This window comes from Eptatretus burgeri, chromosome 13, assembly GCF_056783735.1.
Source record: "Eptatretus burgeri isolate ZD-2024b chromosome 13, Ebu_testis_v1, whole genome shotgun sequence".
NCBI classification, from domain to species: Eukaryota; Metazoa; Chordata; class Myxini; order Myxiniformes; family Myxinidae; genus Eptatretus; species Eptatretus burgeri.
In genome coordinates, this window is record NC_140973.1 from 70,620,253 (window position 1) to 70,640,066 (window position 19,814).

Here is a 19,814-nt window from a genome sequence, read left to right on the forward strand (position 1 = left end):
AGTCTTCAGCACGTGCATATTATAGCTATTACCAAATTATTAACACTTCTGATAAAGATGAATTTTATGGATACCTTACCTTGTGAAAGTCAGATTCCTCCACTTGTATGGGGAGTAAAGCTTAAACTAACACAATCGTCATAATTCCCACATGTGGAGTTATCCTCGCGAATTTATTACATAATTAATGTAACATCAAGACGTTAAATTTCTGTGCCTGCAATGTGCACATGCTGCAAGACAACGGCAGCCCCCTCGAACGTCGAACGGCCGTTCTTGGCCGTGAACTGGAACGATATGGGATAGATATTGCAGCACTCGGTGAGACTCGTTTACCTGGTGTATCCCATCTCGAGGGACGAGGCTCTGGCTTTTAAAGTTCTGCTGGAGTGGCAAGCCATGAAGTGCGAGTCGCTCTGTCGGTGTTGGTTTGTACTCATCGCCTGCCGAAGCAGTCTCCTGGGCTATTGTGCACAATTCTGGACAGGTCGCCACTCCGACACAGGATACTCAAATGGCTCAATCATCCCAGCTCGCTGCAACTCGTTTTGCCGACCTCAGAAGGATGACAGGCTGAGTCAACCCCACCTGGAATTAATTCAATGGCGGCAGGATTTGAACTCAGGACCGAAGGATCCCAAGCCCACCATCCGAACCATTAAGCCAACACCAGGCATATGTGATTATGCTGTGTGGAAAAAGGTGATCGGGCACCACGCCATTGGCATAGAGAACCCTAACTCTAACCCTAACCCTACCTAGTCCTAACCCAACCCGAACACTAACCCTAACAGCTGACGTTATGTTGAACTAATTAACTCATCACAAACTCCTTGTTCCAACAAACTGATAAATATAAAGCTACATGGATGCATCCCCCTTCTAAACATTGGCACCTCATTTTTTGACTTAGTCATCGTCCGGCAACGCGACTGGTATGATGTTAAGCACACGCGCATCATGAAAGGCTCTGACTGTTGGTCAGACCACAGACTTGGTCGGAGTAAAATGTCACTCAAGATCAAGTCTCCTCTGAAAAGGTGACGTCTTAAGCTTGCTTCAAAGCTTAACACCCAACAGCTAAAACACCCAACGATGTGCAATCACAGCTTCAGCATCATCTCAATGCCACCTTGGAACAATTGGATCTACCTACTATCAACGCTAAAGTGGGATGCGCCATGTTACAAGACATCACCTTCAGGGCAGCTGCTGACGTTCTTGGTTCTGTTAAGTATAGTCGCAAAGACTGGTTTGACAAGAACGTCTCCCAGATCAAAAGTTTACTTTAACTCCATGCATGCAGCTAATCTTTGCTGGATTGATGACAGAGGCTCAGCGAGTAAACACTCATCTTACCTGCAACTTAGAAGATTCATACAGTCAAGATTAGGTTCCATGAAAGACAGCTGGTGGGCAGCAAGAGTGGAAGAAATCCAGGAGGCACCTGATACAAATAATCACAAACGCTTGTATGCTGGTCTAAAGGCAGTCTATGGTCCCTCTTCTCACGGTATCGCCGCACTCTGTAGCTCAGACGGCCAGCACCAAATCACAGATCCAACCAAAATATTGGAGCACTACGCTGAACACGTTAATGGTGTCCTTATAATTGCCCCTCCTCCATCTCGGACGTGACCATTGACTCTCTCCCCCAGTGGCCTATATAAGAAGACCTTGTCCATCCTCCAACTAAAATAGAGGTCACCAGAGCTATCAATGAGATGTCATCTGGAAAGGCCCCTGGCAAAGATGGTATCTCTTCTGAAGGTTTCAAGTTTGGTGGTGCCAACCGACTCACCCGACTGACCCACCTCTACATTACCATGTGGAGTGAGGAGTCATTAACCCAGGTCTTCAAAGATGCCATGATTGTTCCCCTGTGCAAGTGCAAAGGTGATAGGACGTGTGTCAACAACGACCGTGACGTGGCCCGACTATGCATTGCTGGGAAAATACTTGCCCGCATCATTATTGATCAGATGTTTTCAACAATTGTCAACATCACCCCAGAAAGCCAATGTGGCTTTTGTGCTGGACATGGAACGACCGATATGATGTTCTCTGTTCGTCAACTCCAAGAAAAGAATGGAGAACAATATTGCGACACTTATACGTGGTCTTTGTCGACCTCATGAAAGCGTTTGATCTGGTCAGTAGACAAGGCTTGTAGAAGCTACTGTACAAAGTTGGTTGCCCCGTTAAGTTGGTTAATATCATCAGATCCTTCCATGATGGCATGGTTGTCGTGTGAGGGACAGTGGATGCACTTATAGGCCAGTAGGGTAAGAATACTGATTCTGGCTCACTTTTCCCCATGTAAATGAATGGGGGATTTTCAGCGATTCCCTCTTTTTTTCCCTAAAAATAAACCCCCTTTTTATCCCAAGGTATATTTATTTGTCTCCCCTTTTAACTTGGAGGTTGAACCTCATTGAATTGAACACCTGGGGGTTGAACAGCTCACTCATTGAACCTATAAAGATTTGTTCATTCTCAAATTCCTTCAATAGTTCAATTTTCTTTGCACAATAATCCCCATCTAAAATATTGACAAACAAAACATTTGAATCTTTATATTTTTGAAGATACCCCTTTTGTGCCATTACGAAATGATAAACTTCTCTTAATGCTCTCATCTGGCCACCTCCTGAGCCACATATCATTTTGAGATTATAGTAAATTGTTTTTTCATTGTTCAATTGATAACCATCAAAGTTTTCAGTCCATTCAAGGATATTCATTTTTTTCTTTACATCCTCTAACTTACTAGTTTTTAAATTAATTCGCTTATTTGTTTTATTTACCTTTGTTTTAGTTATTTTTTCAATAAGACTTATTTGATATTTTTCACATTCATTATGTTTTCCATTTATATACCAAGACTGAGATTTTCTCCACTCTTTAGTTTGATTAATACTTGGTTTAACCATTTATATATTGTTAAAAAACGCGGCGGTAGCCCTTCAAATCCCTAACCCATCTTCCCATCGTTAAAACACAATCTATTCTATTCACTCTATCATACAATATCCATATGGAACACAATCTATTCCATTATCTAAAATAAATCTCTTATCATCAAAGGCTCCTAATGCCTTTTTATTTACTTCTTCACTATATATGTTATGTTTATAACTTCTTATTGTATTCATTTTCCTATATTCTTCTTTCTTATTCATCAAACAATTATAATAATTTCTAAAAGTTATTGATTTCTTTATTACATATTTCTTTATTCCCTTTAACCTCTTATCAATCTGTTCACCATACTTATAAGCATATGCCTTTGCTCTCAATCCAATAAACTCACTCATTACTTTTCCACCCAACTCATCCTTAAACTTACCAATAACCTTTTCATTCTTTTTGGAAAATAACTCACTCTTCTTGCTGAAATTACTTGTATCATATACTCCAATATTTTTCTTCATATCTTCATAAACATCATCAGTTTTTATATCTAGGATAAAACTATCAGTGTCCATATACAACAATGAAACATTTTCACCATACTCTTTCTTTAAGTCATTATACAAATAATTATACATCAATATCTTTGATAAATCAAGAACTGCTGTTCCAATATAAATTGGTTTATCCATTACAATACTTTCCTTTTTCATATGAATTGCAGAAAAGTTCTCTGAAAAAACCTCTTCTCTCTCAAAACTTGGTTTATTTATCAATCTCGAAGCTTCTTTTCAAGATGTTGCGAATCTAATGTTTTGCCTGTTTCTAACATTTTCCATAGTCTTTCCAAATACAGCATTATTCATTAATTTATAAAAGTCCCCTTCAAATTTTACTTTTGTATTTGCTCTCATATCTGTATTGAATTGAATATACTTTTTCACCCAAGGACTTTGTTTAAATTTTAAAACTCTATGAATTTTAGCTACTCTCAATCCTTCTCTCAAAAACTGTTTTAAGCTTCTCTGATGTAAAACATATCCCTCTTTATCATAGAATGTTGTTAATAACTTTTCTGTTGATTTGCCTTTAATATTAAAACTTTTATGATAATCACTGAACTATTCTTTCTTTGGGGTTTCTTTCTCACATGCAAAAGGAAGGTCTTTATGCTTATTATGAAGAACACTCGGGTACCTCAAATCAACTTCAAAATAATAACCTTCTTCTTCGTCATTCAATTCCTCTTGAGAAGAAATAACAATATTCATCAAAGCCTTTTCATAATCCTTTTCTTCCACCCACTCTAATTTACCATAAGGTAGAGATTGAGACATTGCCCATCCATACAAATTATTAGCATCAAAATACATCAAATAATTACTATCTTTTTCACTATCATAATTTGGGAGATATTTATTATTTGCTTTCGCATATCTTTTTGAACATACTTGTGATATTCCACCTCTCTTGGACTTCTCAATCATCAAAAGCATATCAACATCACTGATTAAATCTATATCTTGTTTTGTCATTTTCAACATTGCACTCCAAGCTAAACCAGGAGCTGTGAAATAGTGGGCAGGGTCTAATCCATAACAATTTTTATTATGACAGAGTGTTCTAAAAGCCTCAAACACATCAGCTAACAATAAAACATCTGTTTTTAGATATAAATCATGATATTCTCCAAGGTTCTTTATCTTAAATATTTTCCATATTTCTTGTGCGTGTTTATATTCCTTATCACTTATCTCTTCTTCATAAAGGTTATTATAGAAACTTTCTTTTGAAGGAAGTTGTGTTTCTTTAAATCTCATAAATGAATCCATATAATCATAAGGATAAATTCCCTTACTTGTAAGAATTTTCTCTTTACTTTGAATTTCATTCCTTGTTTGAATTTCCTCTCTCGTAAGAATTCCTTCTTTAATCAGAATTTCATCTTTAATCTGAATTTCCTCTTTAGTTCGAATTTTCTTTATAATTAGAATTTCATCTTCAGTTAGAATTTCTTCATTAATTAGAGTTTCCTCTTTACTTTGAATTCTCTCTTTAATCTGAATTTCCTCTTTAGTGAGAATTTCCTCTTTTGGAAAGAATGAATTAAGATTTGGAAAAGAGTCCGTGGAGCTTAGATTTGATGCGAGGTAGGCTAGTGGTGTTCCCATAAACTTGTAAGAATCTAGAAACCTAATACGAGTTAAAGGTTTTGTGAATATCATTTTTGAAAATGAAATATACTTTTGACTTGTGTTTGTTATGGCAGAAATATTCCCTGGTGTTTTTGAAAGTTCATTTATAAATAGATGTGTATCATAGTTGGCACTGTTGTGAAGAAAGACTGGAATAAAAGAAGGTAATTTATAATTAAGATTACAACAGGAATGAGCGGGACCTCTATATTTACCAGTAAGATGACAATGGTCTCTAACTTTAGACTCCTTAATTTCCCCCTCACAAATATGACAGATATTGTTCATTCTAAATTCTAATTTTTCTTCGTTGGTTAATTTCATCGGTTCATTTGTTTCTTTCATTAATTTAGTGAGTCTTATACAATCCTTTTCTAATCGTTTTACAAACTCTTGTGAAGCATTTTTTCCACGATAATGTTCAAGTTTGTTATACTTTTCTCCAACAGATGATTTGATATAATAACAGAAACCACAAGGAATATGTTTTTGATATTTATTTGTATATGGTTCTTTTGGATTAGGAGAAGCAGTATTTATCTTTTTAAGGATACATTCAAAATCAGCGTATATCACAAATGGGTGCATGATAGATTTATTATAATCTTCAAAAGAAATCTTTTCACCAGGTTTAGGCATTGTAATTACAGCTGATTTATGATTACTACAATATTTTGAATGTTGTTCTAATCGTTCTTTTGTATGAAATGAATTAAGACATCGCTTACAAGGATATATTTTGTTTGCTGTTCTGAATACCTGAGAAGAGATTAATCTTGATAAATTATTGATGTATGTGTAATGTGAATTCTTTCCAACACTAAAATATAAAAGGTCAATGTGTGTTTCTTCATTTTTATAGTTGTTTGAAATTTTTAATTTTTGAACTTTGTTTGTATCCGTTAATCCATATACATTAATAGAAAGATTATTCTTTTTCTCAAATTTAGGAATATCTGTTAGTGGCATTGGGAATTTAAAATCTTTAATGTCTAAGGTATTCTCATATTTCATATATTGTTTTACTCTTTCTGAATTACATTTTGGTGGATGAAAGTGAGCAAGAACAGACCAGAGAAAACATTTATTATCATTGTTCTTAATATTAACAACTGCCTTCTTTAGTTTTATTTCTTTTGGTAATTCAATGTAAGAAGAAGCTTTAAGAGGGTTTGATTTTAGAATGTGTATATCTAAAAAGATGATTTTTTTAATATTGAATCCACTTCCTACCACTGTATTATCAACATCCTCCTCTTGTCTTGATAGTTCTTCATAAACCCCACTATTCAAAAAATCTTGAAATGATGTTATAAAATGAAGACCTGTTCTCATTTAAGGAGTATGTTCTTCATCTTGTCTTTTCATATTCATTTTCACTCCCATATAAAACTTTAAAGTTTTCATTTCTTTTAATGTCTTTTTAATAAATTTTTCAACATCGGGTTTCACTATTTCAATTGATTCAGCTATTGATGATGGACCGGGTTCTCCAAATTGAAAAATCCTTATTTTTATATGCCCTTTAAATGCCCCATCAGTGTTTTCAATATAATAGTCTCCCTTTATTTTAAACTCATTTTTCTTGTGTTTTTGTGATTGAAGATGTTTATTATAACTACTCTTCAAAACATCCTTTGAACAGATATCACAATGTTTTCTTTCCAACTCAAGAGGAGATATTTGATGAAATAGATTAAATGTGTGTTTGTTGGTTCGGAGGTGTTTTCTATAATGTTTATATTCGTGATTACAAACATCGCAGTACGTTGTATTCACCATATTTATAGAATAAAACTTTGCTTAAACTAAAATTTTATTGATGAAAATTTCGTTTAATTTATAGGTGAATCTGTGCTTAAAAACATTTTATCCTCCAACTTTTTCACTTAATAAATACAATGTTTCAAGACACAAAAGACAAGTTTCAATCAATCTCTTCATCTGTTAAAGATACTGAGAAATATGTCAAGGATGTAAAATTGAACAAAGATAAATATAACAACTATTGGATAAAAACTATTATGGTAAATAATATGAGTTCTTCAATTTCCTTCAGTGGAAGGGCTTTTAGTATACCTGGTAGAACATCAATTAAAGTATCTCTAACAAAAGTTTCTCCTCTCCTTCTAGTAATATATTCAAAACTAGAAAAAGCAATGAAACAAGAAAAAGTATCAAAGAACAAAAACCTTATGGATGAAGCTTTAGAAAGAAAAGATAAGACCATCTGTAATATGCAAGGAGAAATTTGTATTTTTTTCAACAACCCTAAAGATGTAAATCCTGATGAAATAAAGGATGTTAATATATCAGGTGAAATGACATTTCGTTCAATAGTAGTTAACGATAATTTTAAAATTACCTTTAATATAAAAAATGTTGTCGTTGAATCTGATAATGAAAAAAAGTATATCGATATCGATGGTAATATACAACTGAAAGTATAGATGAATTTCAGTTTAAGTAAAGTTTTACTTTATAAATATGCTAGACTTTCCTGATTCTCCATATGACAAATTTGAGAATTGTCCTGCGTGTGAAAGACGGGGATTAAACACAGAGTCAAAAGCCTATAAACAATGTATATTCTGTGATTATCTTCTAATTAATGATAATAAAAAATATAAAAAGGAAAATAATTCTTTTAGATTTACACCAAAAATGAATTACTTTACAAGATTGATTAGAGAAATGAATGTAAAGTATGAGGATGATAACACACCTTTCCTTACAAGGGAAGAAACTGAACGTATAAGAGAAATGTTCAAAGGATTGTTGTTATATATTATTCATGGATGTAATTTTCAGGGAAATATCAACACAAGATATTGTAAAAATAAAATAATGGATTATCTTGAAATTAAACCTGAACTTAGGATAAAATATAGAGTTTCTAAAAAAGCCAATAATAAATTAAATAACTTGTTTTCTAAATATATAAATGAATGATTTTTTACCTATTTGGGAAAATAAGATAAAATTTAACAAACATAAAAATCTCCCAAATTCATTAAGATGTCTCATAGTTGGTTCAAGTGGATGTGGAAAAACCTGCTTACTTTTAAAAATGCTCCTCACTCCCAACTTTTTAGATTATGATAATTTAATAATTTTCACAAAGTCGAGTTTTCAACCAGAGTATCAACTACTTTCACAAGGTTTTAATGCTGGTCTTCAAAAAGAAGATATAATCGGTTTATTTAAACGTCAAAAAAACCTAAATGATTATAACATTGAAGATATAATTCAACTATTTTGTGATACACAGAGATGTAAAAAGAAATCAAATCCTATAACTTGTATTCTTAGTGATAATACGGATGATATACCGTCTCCCCAAGATTTGGATAAATCAAAAAAGAACCTCGTTATCTTTGATGATTGTGTTAATGAGAGAAACCAAACGGTAATGGACAGCTACTACACAAGAGGGAGACATTCTTCTTGTAATTGTATTTATCTTAGTCAATCGTACTTTCAACTTCCTCGTCGTTCCATCAGAAACAATGCTAATACTTTTATTTTATTCAAGTTAAATTCAATAGATATCAATAATTTTTGGAGAGATAATTGTTCTACATTATGTCGTAAAAAGAAATTTGAGGATTACATGAAGCACACGACTGAAAAATATAAATATATTGTTGTGAAACAAGATGAGATATTAAGGGATATATTTTTTGTTTTATAAACAATTACATATATAAATGACAACTATTATTATAAATCTTGTGGGTAAATCAGCTTCTGGAAAAAACTTTCATAAATCAAGGTTCTTGTGTAGTACAAATGAGAATATTGTAAATTTACTTAAAAAACACCCCGTGATACGCATTGTATCAACAACAACTAGAGCAATAAGACCTGGAGAAGTAAAAGGTGAAGATTATCACTATATTTCAGTGGAGGAACATATGCGATTGAGGAATGAAGGACAAATATTTGAGGAGGTTTCTCTTGGTACAACAAAATATTCACATTGTAAGAGTGAGTTAAGGAAACTAAAATCTGGTGGTGTTGGGATATTAGAAACTAATCCAGAAGGAACGAGACAAATTATTAAATATCTGAGCGGAGTGAAGATTTTATCATTCGGTTTTGATGTTGATGAAGAAACTCAATGCAAACGTATGAAAAGCAGAGATGCAAGTATTAGTGAAGAAGAAATTACAACTCGCATTAATGTTAATAAAGAATTTGATGAAATATTTAAAGAAAAGGATTTATTTGAACACATCTACTTGAATGATGAAGAAAAGGAAAATTTCCCTGTTAATCTTTACAATTCATTAAATGATATTTTACAATAAATAAATGGATACAAAAGAAAGAGCAAGAAGATTTAAGGAACATCAAGAGTTGGTTTCAAAAGTTGTAAAACAACAGGAAGACATAAAGAAGAAACGCAGACAGAAACTAACGGGCGAAGAAGCATTTGAAAGAAAACAAGAGAAATTTTTTAAACCACTTTTAAAAACTTCCCAAGAAAAAATGAAAGATGTTTCCACAGTTCCCACAGTAGAATATACTCCCAGAAAGCTTCAAATGTTAAAAGATTTCAGTCAAATGACGGAGGAAGAATTAGAGCATTTAGGAGAATTAGAATATGATGATGAAGGTTTATTTCAACAACTGGAAGAGATTAATCAACCCCCTGATTATATTGTGAATGCTGTTCAAAACAATGAATATTCAGCGGATTCAAAAACCAAAGCAGGACTCATTCCAACAGAACAACCAGCAATATTTCATCTTGTTCAAGAAAAGGTATTGATATTTAATGATGAATTAAGGTTCTTAAGTTCTGCTCAACCCCTGTTAAACTAACTCCGAGATTAATGTTTCTTCTCACAAAAGATGGAAGACAAGGTTCAACTGTGAGGGATGAATCAAAGTATATTGATAAACCATTGGATATGGAAAATAATGATGATAGAGTATATATTGATTTGCTGAACACTCTAAATTATAAGGTTATTCTTTCTGGTAAAAGTAGGAAGAATGAGAAGGAGAAACACATTATTCAGGCTTTAAGTATCCTTGGTTCAGGTATTAGTTTTCTTCCAAATGACCCATCGCAATTAGTTAATAGACTGTTATTGTTGTTAGGCAGTAAGAAGGCTGGAAATAACAATTGTTTTAATGAAGCATCAGCCATTTTAGACCAGTTGATGAACATGAAAATAATTAATAAATCTCAATATAAAGACATTTTATCTCATATTAAATAAGATGAGAAGCACAATCCTGAGTTTTAATTTCACAACAAGCGACCACACATCTTCATTCCCATACCCACTACAACTTGACACAACAAAAGAATATGAGGCATCTTTATTGTCCATGGAAACTTATAATACCTTATTTAATATAACCGAGAAAAATGACAAGTTTAGTTATAATCCGGGAAGTGGATACAAAACGATAACAGTCTCACCCGGAGCATACGAGATTTCTCAAATATCTTCCGAAATTGCTCGTCTTATGAAAGAACAGGGTGATGAACCAAAAAATATTGTTATAAACATTCAAAAACATACTTCAAAATCAACGATTAAAGTTAAAAATAACTACAAGGTTGATTTCACAATTGATAATTCATTTAGAGAGTTATTGGGTTTCTCCTCAAAAAAGATTGAAACTGATGGGACGTTTTACAGTGATAATGTCATTCAAATATCCTCAGGAATAAATTCGGTGTTAATTCACTGTGATTTGATTGATGGTGCTTATAATGATGGAAAAAAAACAAATACAATATTTTCATTCAGCGCATACTCAACCCCAATTGGTTATAATTCAATATGGAACCTAAAAATTTGGTTTATCTACCTGTGTCAGGAAAAACCATACACAGAGTAAATTTTAGGATAACCGACCAAGATAATCGTGTGATTTCTTTTAATGGAGAAGTTATATCCATCAGAATTCACCTACGTGAAGTTTTCCAATAAATAAATACGATGGTTATTGTGAGGAAACACGAGTTGGGAAAATATAAAATAATTACAGGGGATGGGATGTTCCTTTCCCCGTACTACAAGGGTGAAGGTATGTATCTTGGTAGAGGATACTATAAACCTAAGAGACAAAGGGGTGTCGGACATCAATTTAGAGAAGATGGGATAATTGATACTCTCATGGGTATTGGTTCAACTATTCTTAAACATAAAGACCTAATTGGTTCAACTGCTTCTGCTGTGGGAAATGTAGCAGGTGCTGTAAAGAGTATAAAAGATGCTCAGAAGGAATCTCATAAATTACAAGCAATAAAAGAAATTAAGAAAGGTAAAACTCAGTTGTCCCGCCAAGAACGACAGAAAATAATTCAAATACTTGGATCAGGGTTTCAAAAGTTTTAACATCTTTTTTCCTAAATAAATACAAGTATGGAAGCAATTGATAGTATCTATGATTTGGATGATACTATTATTATCTCAAACTCCACTAAAAAAGAAGATTACTTCAAGGTAAATGCAATAACTGGAACAGACTGGAATACAAATGGTACAAAAAGTTTTGAAATAAATAATCAACAAACCTATTTGAATCTCTCCGAAAGTTTCTTGTTGTGTAAATTTAAATTCACTAAGACTGGGAATAACACAAACGCTACACTTGTAAATGATTTCTTCTGGAAAATGTTTGATAGTGTGCGATTGTATATTGGAACACAAGAAGTTGAAGCGGTTGATTATGTCTCTGCTGTTTCTGAAATGATGAAATTTACACTCTATACATTCAGTGATAGAATGGGAAAGGGGTCTGTCGAAGGTTTTATTCCTGATATGTCAACGGGAACAAACACAGACCCTGGATATATTCAAAGGAAAGGAATGTATAATGATGATACAAAAGCAGAAAATAGTTTTACTGTGGCAGTTCCTCTTAAAGGTATATTTGGATTTTGTGATTATGATAAAGTTCTGTATGGTCTTAAAATTAGATTTCAACTACAAAGGAATGATAATGAAAATCGATTGCTTTTTGGTATTGGTAGTGCTTTTGGTGAACAGAATAAATTTGTAATTGAGGAGATGAGTTGGTATATCAGTGAATATACTCCTAATCTTAAAACAGAAGAGATGTTGAATCGAAGACTTAACTCAAAGAAACCACTCAGTGTATCATACCTCAAAAGAAGATGTCAACACGTTAAACTCAACCAAACTACTTACACGTGGAATTTAGGTGTTCTGGAAGGAAAGCCACGATATCTGTGGATGATTTTTAAAAAGCCAGATGGTGATACTGCGACTGATAAGAATAATGCATTGAGTGATAATGCTAAGGTGAAACAACTTCGCGTTTCTCTAGATGGAACATTTTATCCATGAGATAGATTGGAAATTAATTGGGAAAAAATGATTTTGCTGAAGCATACAAGTCTTACCAAAAGGTGTGTGAAAGTAATGGAAATAAAGAACCTATTTTGGATATGACAGCATTTAAAAGTTTGTATACAATCTATGCGTTTGACCTGAGCGCTCAAAAGGAAACTATAAAGTCTAATCGAGTGGATACTTCCCTATACATTGAAAGAGGAGAGAGTGAAGAAGTTGATACATATTGTTTGCTTTTGGAAGAAACAGAATTGCAGATTAATACAGATAATGGTGTGATGATTAGTCTCACATAATTTTTTGTCAAATAAATGAGTGGCAAAGTACCAACTGGGGTATATGTTAATCAAATCAATCTTCATAAACTATCATCTTGTGTTCAAAATCAAAAGCCTTGTACGATTAACGTTAATACAATTCAGAGAAAAGGAGCAGTAAGAATTGATGTTTTGCTCACAAGAGAACAGGTTAAAATCTTGAATGACACTGGCTCACTTAAAATTAAAATGACAAAACCAATGTTGAAAAAATATTCAATAAGAGAGACGAGTGGAGGATTTCTCCCATTTCTAATTCCTTTATTTGCTGGTTTAAGTGCGGTTGGAGCATTGACGGGTGGTATTTCAACAGCGGTGAAAACTGCCAACGAAAGGAAGGCTCAACTCCAGGCTCAAAAAGAATTGGAAAGACATAACAAAGAGTTGGAGAAACAAATTAGTGGAAGTGGTGTAATTGTAGATTTTGCTGAAAAACTTGAAGGTCTGCCTGATAAAGCGAGATTGTTAGTTGGAGATATGCTTTCTTCTATAGCACAAGCAGGTGTAAAATTAACGAAAAGAGGTAATGGATTATATCTTTCTAATAAATAAATGAGCATTGATGAGTGGTTGAAAGAATTTGGAAAGAATACAACATCAAATTTACAACTTGCCAAATATTGTAAGAAATTAAAAATTCATAATGTGGTTATTTGTATGAGAGATGAATTAACAAATGTGCCGAAACATACAAAGAATATTATTATGAACTTAGAAGATAATGATGGGAACGGTTCTCATTGGGTTTGTATTTTTAATAGTCAAGACAAATATTATTTTGATAGTTTTGGTCTTCCACCACCTGTTGAAGTCATAAAATTCTTACAGAATGGTGTTTATCATACATTTCAAGTCCAAGAATTAAATTCCAAGTGTTGTGGTCAATTATGTCTATATGTGTTATTTCAACTCAACAAAAATAAAAAATTTTATGATATTATTTTTAATCTAATATAAATGACTTATGTTGGTAAAGATGGTTCTATCTTTGGTGTATCTCAAGAACTGGATATTGATTTATCAAATTATTATACAAAGGCACAGGCTGAACGACATAAATATAATATAAACAAAAATATTAACATGAAAAATGCTTATAAATTAAAAAATTATCCAAGCCCGACTGACGCGAATGACTTGGTGAGATTAAGCGATTTATCACAATATATATACTTAAATAAAACGGCTGTGTATTCCAAAGATACAGAAGTGTTGATATTATCTCCAGGTCATACAGAATTCACAGTTCGAATTAAAATAAATTTTTATAAAGAAGGGCGTATCGTTTGTATGAGAATAGAACAATGGGGGTATGATATGAATGATTTAGGGTATAATTGGTCATTTAAAATTAACCTCGAAGACCTGGAACAATTAAATCAGTCTCGTAAGGAAGAATATTATGCACTTGGTATCGAGAATGAGTTTTGTGGAGCCACGATTAGTAAACAACAAATAAAAGAATTTAATAAGGGTAAATATAATAATGGTTTTGCCCTTGTTTATCTCATGAAAACAGAAAAAACAGGATTATATATTATAAGTAAGGAAATACAAAATGATTTAACTCTGGGAAGATGGGGAGGTGTTTCGTGCCATAATATTATTCTAACATATATTTCTAATACATAAATGACAGCAAGAAGGCTTCAAGAAAATTATCATTTCTGTGTCCAAGCATACCTTCAAGAAAAGGGTATTCGTTATTTTAATAAATATGTTCTACAACATAAGAATGAGGTATTTTCAATAAAAGATTGGCATTATGCTGATGTTGATAAACCGACAACTTTAGATTTAATTAGAATGTTAAATAATGAAAAAATTATAAGGTTAAGAAAAGGTAAGGCTCTTTTAGAAATTCAAAAGAAATTTTATTGGTTTCCTGTTGTAAAAAAAAATATTTTGGATACAGGAATAACAAGAAATCCTGATGAATATATGTATAATATTCTATGGGGTGTAAGCGATTCAAGGATAGTAAGGGATGAGGAAGGAGTTGAAGAAGAGAGGGAAGAGGAGGAAAAGGAGAAGGAGGAAAAGGAGAAGAGAGAGAGGGAGGAAAGAGAGAGAATAAATAAATATTATAGTATGGAAACCAGTGAGATTCAAAAAAGAATAGAGGTATTACAGAAAATAACTCAACCCACCGAGGAGGAATACAAAGAATTAACAAGTCTATTTGCAATACTTTTGACAAAACTATTGGCATCGTCAAGCTCTTCATTTTAATTCAAGTTTTTTCTTAAATAAATGGAGGAGAGAGTGAAGGCATTTCTTAGGATTCTTTATGTTTTAAAAATTAAGATTCAAATGTGCATGTTGGAAACTAAAAAGGTTTTTGCACTCTGCAGGAATTTTTCTCATAAATAAATGAGTTATTGTCTCAAATGTAAAAAGAAAACTAATACTAAAAATATTTCATATATTAAAAGTAAAAATAACAGGGTTATACAAAAAGGTATATGTTCGGTGTGTGGTTCAAAAAAAAATCAATTTATCTCCAAACACAAACTCGGAGGAGATATATAAAAGTTTTTATCAGGAAGTAAATTTACAACTACTGGAATACCAGGGGAATTACATCTTCCAGGGTATTCTTTCTGTGGTCCAGGCACAAACTTGGATAAAAGATTAGATGAGGCAGACAATCCTAAATCCTGGAGTAAACCAATCAATAGAGTTGATGAAGTGTGCATGAGACACGATATTGATTATGGGAATACCACAACGTTGGAAGAAAAGCATGAAGCCGATAGAGAAATGTTGTATAATTTGTCTCTGATACAAAATCCAACCTTGAGAGAAAAAGTTGATAGGTTCATCGTGAAGAAGATGATTAGTGCTAAATTGAAACTTGGACTTGGAAATTCAAAAAACTTATAGGCTCTAATGATGCCATTAAGACTGAAGAGCAATTAGCTGATGAATTACATAAACCAATATTCACAAAGTTTCAGAGAAGGAAAGTTTATTCCAAGGAAGTTGATTATATCTGGTCTGCTGATTTGAATGAACTCAATAATGATAAGGGGTACAAGTATGCTTTAACCGTTATTGATTTGAGGAGTAGATATGCGTGGGTTGTCCCTTTAAAAAACAAAACAGGTAATACTCTTATGTTAGCTTTTCAACAGATATTTAATAAAAGTAAGAGAAAACCTAAAAAATTGTGGACTGATGAGGGTAGAGAGTTTTATAACAAGACATTTATGAATTTTCTAAAAAATAACAGTATTACATTATACAGTACCTTTAATGAAGGGAAGGCAGTTGTTGTTGAACGTTTTAATCGTACCTTAAAAGAGAGACTATATAAAAAATTCACACAACTCGGTTCACAACAATGGTCATCTTTTATTCAGGATATTGTGGATAAGTATAATGACACGATTCACACGTCAACAAATATGAAACCATCAGAAACATTTACAAAATTAAAATATGAAAAAGAGATTAATGTCAGAAAACCTAAGTTCAAAGTTGGTGATATCGTAAGAATATATAGGTGGAAATCTCATTTTGAAAAGGGTTTTACTGAACGATGGACGAAAGAACTTTTTAAAATTGTTGATGTAATAGATACGGTTCCTTGGACTTTTAAAATATATGATTTGGAAGGGGAAGAGATTTTAGGTTCATTTTATTCACAGGAATTACAAAAGACAAAACTAAGCAGATAATACACCTTTGTGGACACTAGAGGGACAAGTCCGAGGTGTATTACAGTATATAATGTGTGTCAAGGGGGACGTTCTTAGATCTCTGAACCCCAAACACAGAATCCTCAACTGAATAGTCAAGGTTTAACTTTTGTTTGTGTGTGTGTGTGTGCAATGGGAGCAATAGGTTGGCGCTTCACTCCCTCCTACTATACACCGTTGTGGACACTCGAGGGCCAAGTCCGAGGTGTATAACAGTATATAATGTGTGTCAAGGGGTGGACGTTCTTAGATCTGTGAACCCCAAACACAGAATCCTCAACTGAATAGTCAAGGCTTAACTTTTGTTTGTTGATGTGTATGTGTGTGTGTGTGTCCCAACCCTCACATTCAAAATCTCAACCCCAACTCAATCCTCACCCAACACAATGTCTTTTTCAAAATGAGATTTCCACCTATATATATATATATATATATATATATATATATATATATATATATATATATATATATATAAATATATGTATATATATATATATATATATATATATATATATATATATATATTTATATATATATTACGTTTTTTTTTTTTTCTCTTCTTCCAATTCTGTCTTTTAAGGCTTTCAGGTTTGATAACATAGAAAGAGGGAGTAAGAACTTTCTTGATAGGTTTAAATCCCAAAGAGTGGTAGCATTTCAAGTCTTCAAAATAAACCCAACTTTCCAAGTCTCCAAGGTAGTTATTTAAACCATCAAGGCAGAACTCATTTACTGATTTTTTCAAAATTTGTGAGTCTCCAAGGTAGTTCCCATATTTAGAACCATCTTGGCAGAACCCTTTTCCTGAGTCTCCAAGGTAGTTATTTAAACCATCAAGGCAGAACTCATTTACTGATTTTTTCAAAATTTGTGAGTCTCCAAGGTAAAACTTGTATTCTGGCTCATCAACGTATAACTTGTTCAGTGGGTATTGTCTTGATAACTCACAATGAGTACTATTGCTGTAAAACTCTTTTTTAGGATTTTGCTGGTCTCCAAGGTATAACTCTTTGGTTGGGTCATCAAGGACGAACTCGTTCTGTGGGTCTTGGTCGCTCATAAGGTCTTCAACCAAGCCAACAATTTCCCCCCAAGTTGTAGCAAAAGCAGTATTTTCATTTTGTATTTCAGATACAATTTCCTGTGAGAGAAAATAATAATGTATTAATTAAGTTATGTAATTATTAAATGAGTATGCTTCAATCAAAGTTTGAAAATAGGAAAATAAAAATCTTACCTCAACAGATAAGAGGTTTGAATCCAGTTCATCAACTTGAAGGTTTAGTTCCATACAAGACAGAGAGTTCCAAGGAACCCCAAAGTCATCCCACTCAAGGTCTTGCTCGTTCTGTAGGTCTTGGTCGCTCACAAGGTCTTCAACCAAGTCAACAATTTCGCTCCAAGTTGTAGCAAAAGCAGTATTTTCATTTCGTATTTCAGACACAATTTCCTGTGAGAGAAAATAATAATGTATTAATTAAGTTATTTAATTATTAAATGAGTATGCTTCAATCAAAGTTTGAAAATAGGAAAATAAAAATCTTACCTCAACAGATAAGAGGTTTGAATCCAGTTCATCAACTTGAAGGTTTAGTTCCATACAAGACAGAGTTTCAGGCAAGCACACAGCACACCATTGCCAGCAAAAACAAATGTTTAAAATGGAGCCTGGGTTTGAAGCTTTTATAGAGAAAGACTGGTGGGTGTGGTTTCCTTTGGAAATTCCCTGGGCAAGCCTAGGCAAGCCTTCATTGGGAAATTTTTCAAAACCATAACATCCTGTAATTTTCTAGTGATTTCTTTGTGAGTCAGAGATGAACTGGAAATGATGTAAGAGTGGGCGGGGCTTAGCAAAAGTAGGCGGGGCTTAGGGAAAGTGGGCGTGGCTTAGAAAAAATACCTCATGAAAAGTGGGCGGAGCTTAGCAAAGTGAGCGGGGCTTAGAAAAAGTGGGCGTGGCTTAGAAAAAATTCCTCACAAAAAGTGGGTGGAGCTTAGCAAAAGTGGGCGGGGCTTATTAAATACCTTGTGGAAAGTGGGCGGGGCTTAGCAAAAGTGGGCGGGCTTAAAGAAAAGTGGGCGGGGCTTAACAAAAAAATAACCTGTGGCTCAGGAGGTGGTCAAACAAGAGCATTAAGAGAAGTTTATCATTTCGTAATGGCACAAAAGGGGTATCTTCAAAAATATAAAGATTCAAATGTTTTGTTTGTCAATATTTTAGATGGGGATTATTGTGCAAAGAAAATTAAACTATTGAAGGAATTTGAGAATGAACAAATCTTTATAGGTTCAATGAGTGAGCTGTTCAACCCCCAGGTGTTCAATTCAATGAGGTTCAACCTCCAAGTTAAAAGGGGAGACAAATAAATATACCTTGGGATAAAAAGGGGGTTTATTTTTAGAGAAAAAAAAGGGAATCGCTGAAAATCCCCCATTCATTTACATGGGGAAAAGTGAGCCAGAATCAGTATTCTTACCCTACTTAGGCCATTTCCTGTTACCAATGGCACAAAGCAAGGCTGTGTCCTCGCTCCCCTATTATTTAACGTTGTGTTTTCCTCTATGCTTCATGATACTTTTGAAGATTAAGATTGCACCCGGGGAGTGATGATCGAGTTTCGCACCGATGGTGGTCTTTTATTTTCAGCATCCGAAGGTCAAGTCTGGAATCACGGAAATGTTGCTCCATTATCTACTTTTCGCTGTTGACTGCACACTCTTCAGTCATAATCTTGAAGAGGTGCAATTTATTGTCAACTCCTTTGCACAATCTGCTCATCGCTATGGCCTTACGATTAGTTTCAAAAAGACCGAGGCTATGCTTCAACGGAGACCAGAAGGTGCATATACTGTCCCACACATTATCATCGACGACACGCCACTCAAAGTTGTAGATAAGTTCTGCTACCTTGGAGGTGTCCTCTCTCATAATGCAATGATTGATGACGAAGTAACATCAAGATGTAGTCTTGTTCTTTGGGTGCTCTTTGGAAGACTGACGCATCGCCTTTGGCATGAATGTGGCATTCGCCTGGACACCAGGATTAGTGTCTATCGTGCCGTTGTCCTTGTGTTCAGATGAGAATCTTGGACACCCTATCGTTGTTGCATCAAACGCCTTGATCAATTCCATATGCGATGCTTTCATAAGATTCTTGGCATCACCTGGCGAGACAATACCTAACACCTCAATCCAAGACCACTGTCGCATCCAAGGAATTGAGTATATCCTGATGCAAGCCCAGCTTCACTGGTCAGGACACCTCACACGTATGGAAGACCATAGAATCCCGAAAGCGCTTTTCTACGGCCAACTTAAGTTTGGTCAACAGTCACGTG

General features: G+C 33.7%; 1 protein-coding gene across 2 annotated transcripts in view; it reads left to right on the plus strand.

Moving 5' to 3' along the window:
* LOC147014737 (peptidoglycan-recognition protein SC2-like) overlaps window positions 1-19,814 on the plus strand; it is a 44,865-nt gene that overhangs the window by 5,625 nt on the left and 19,426 nt on the right. The window lies entirely within an intron of this gene.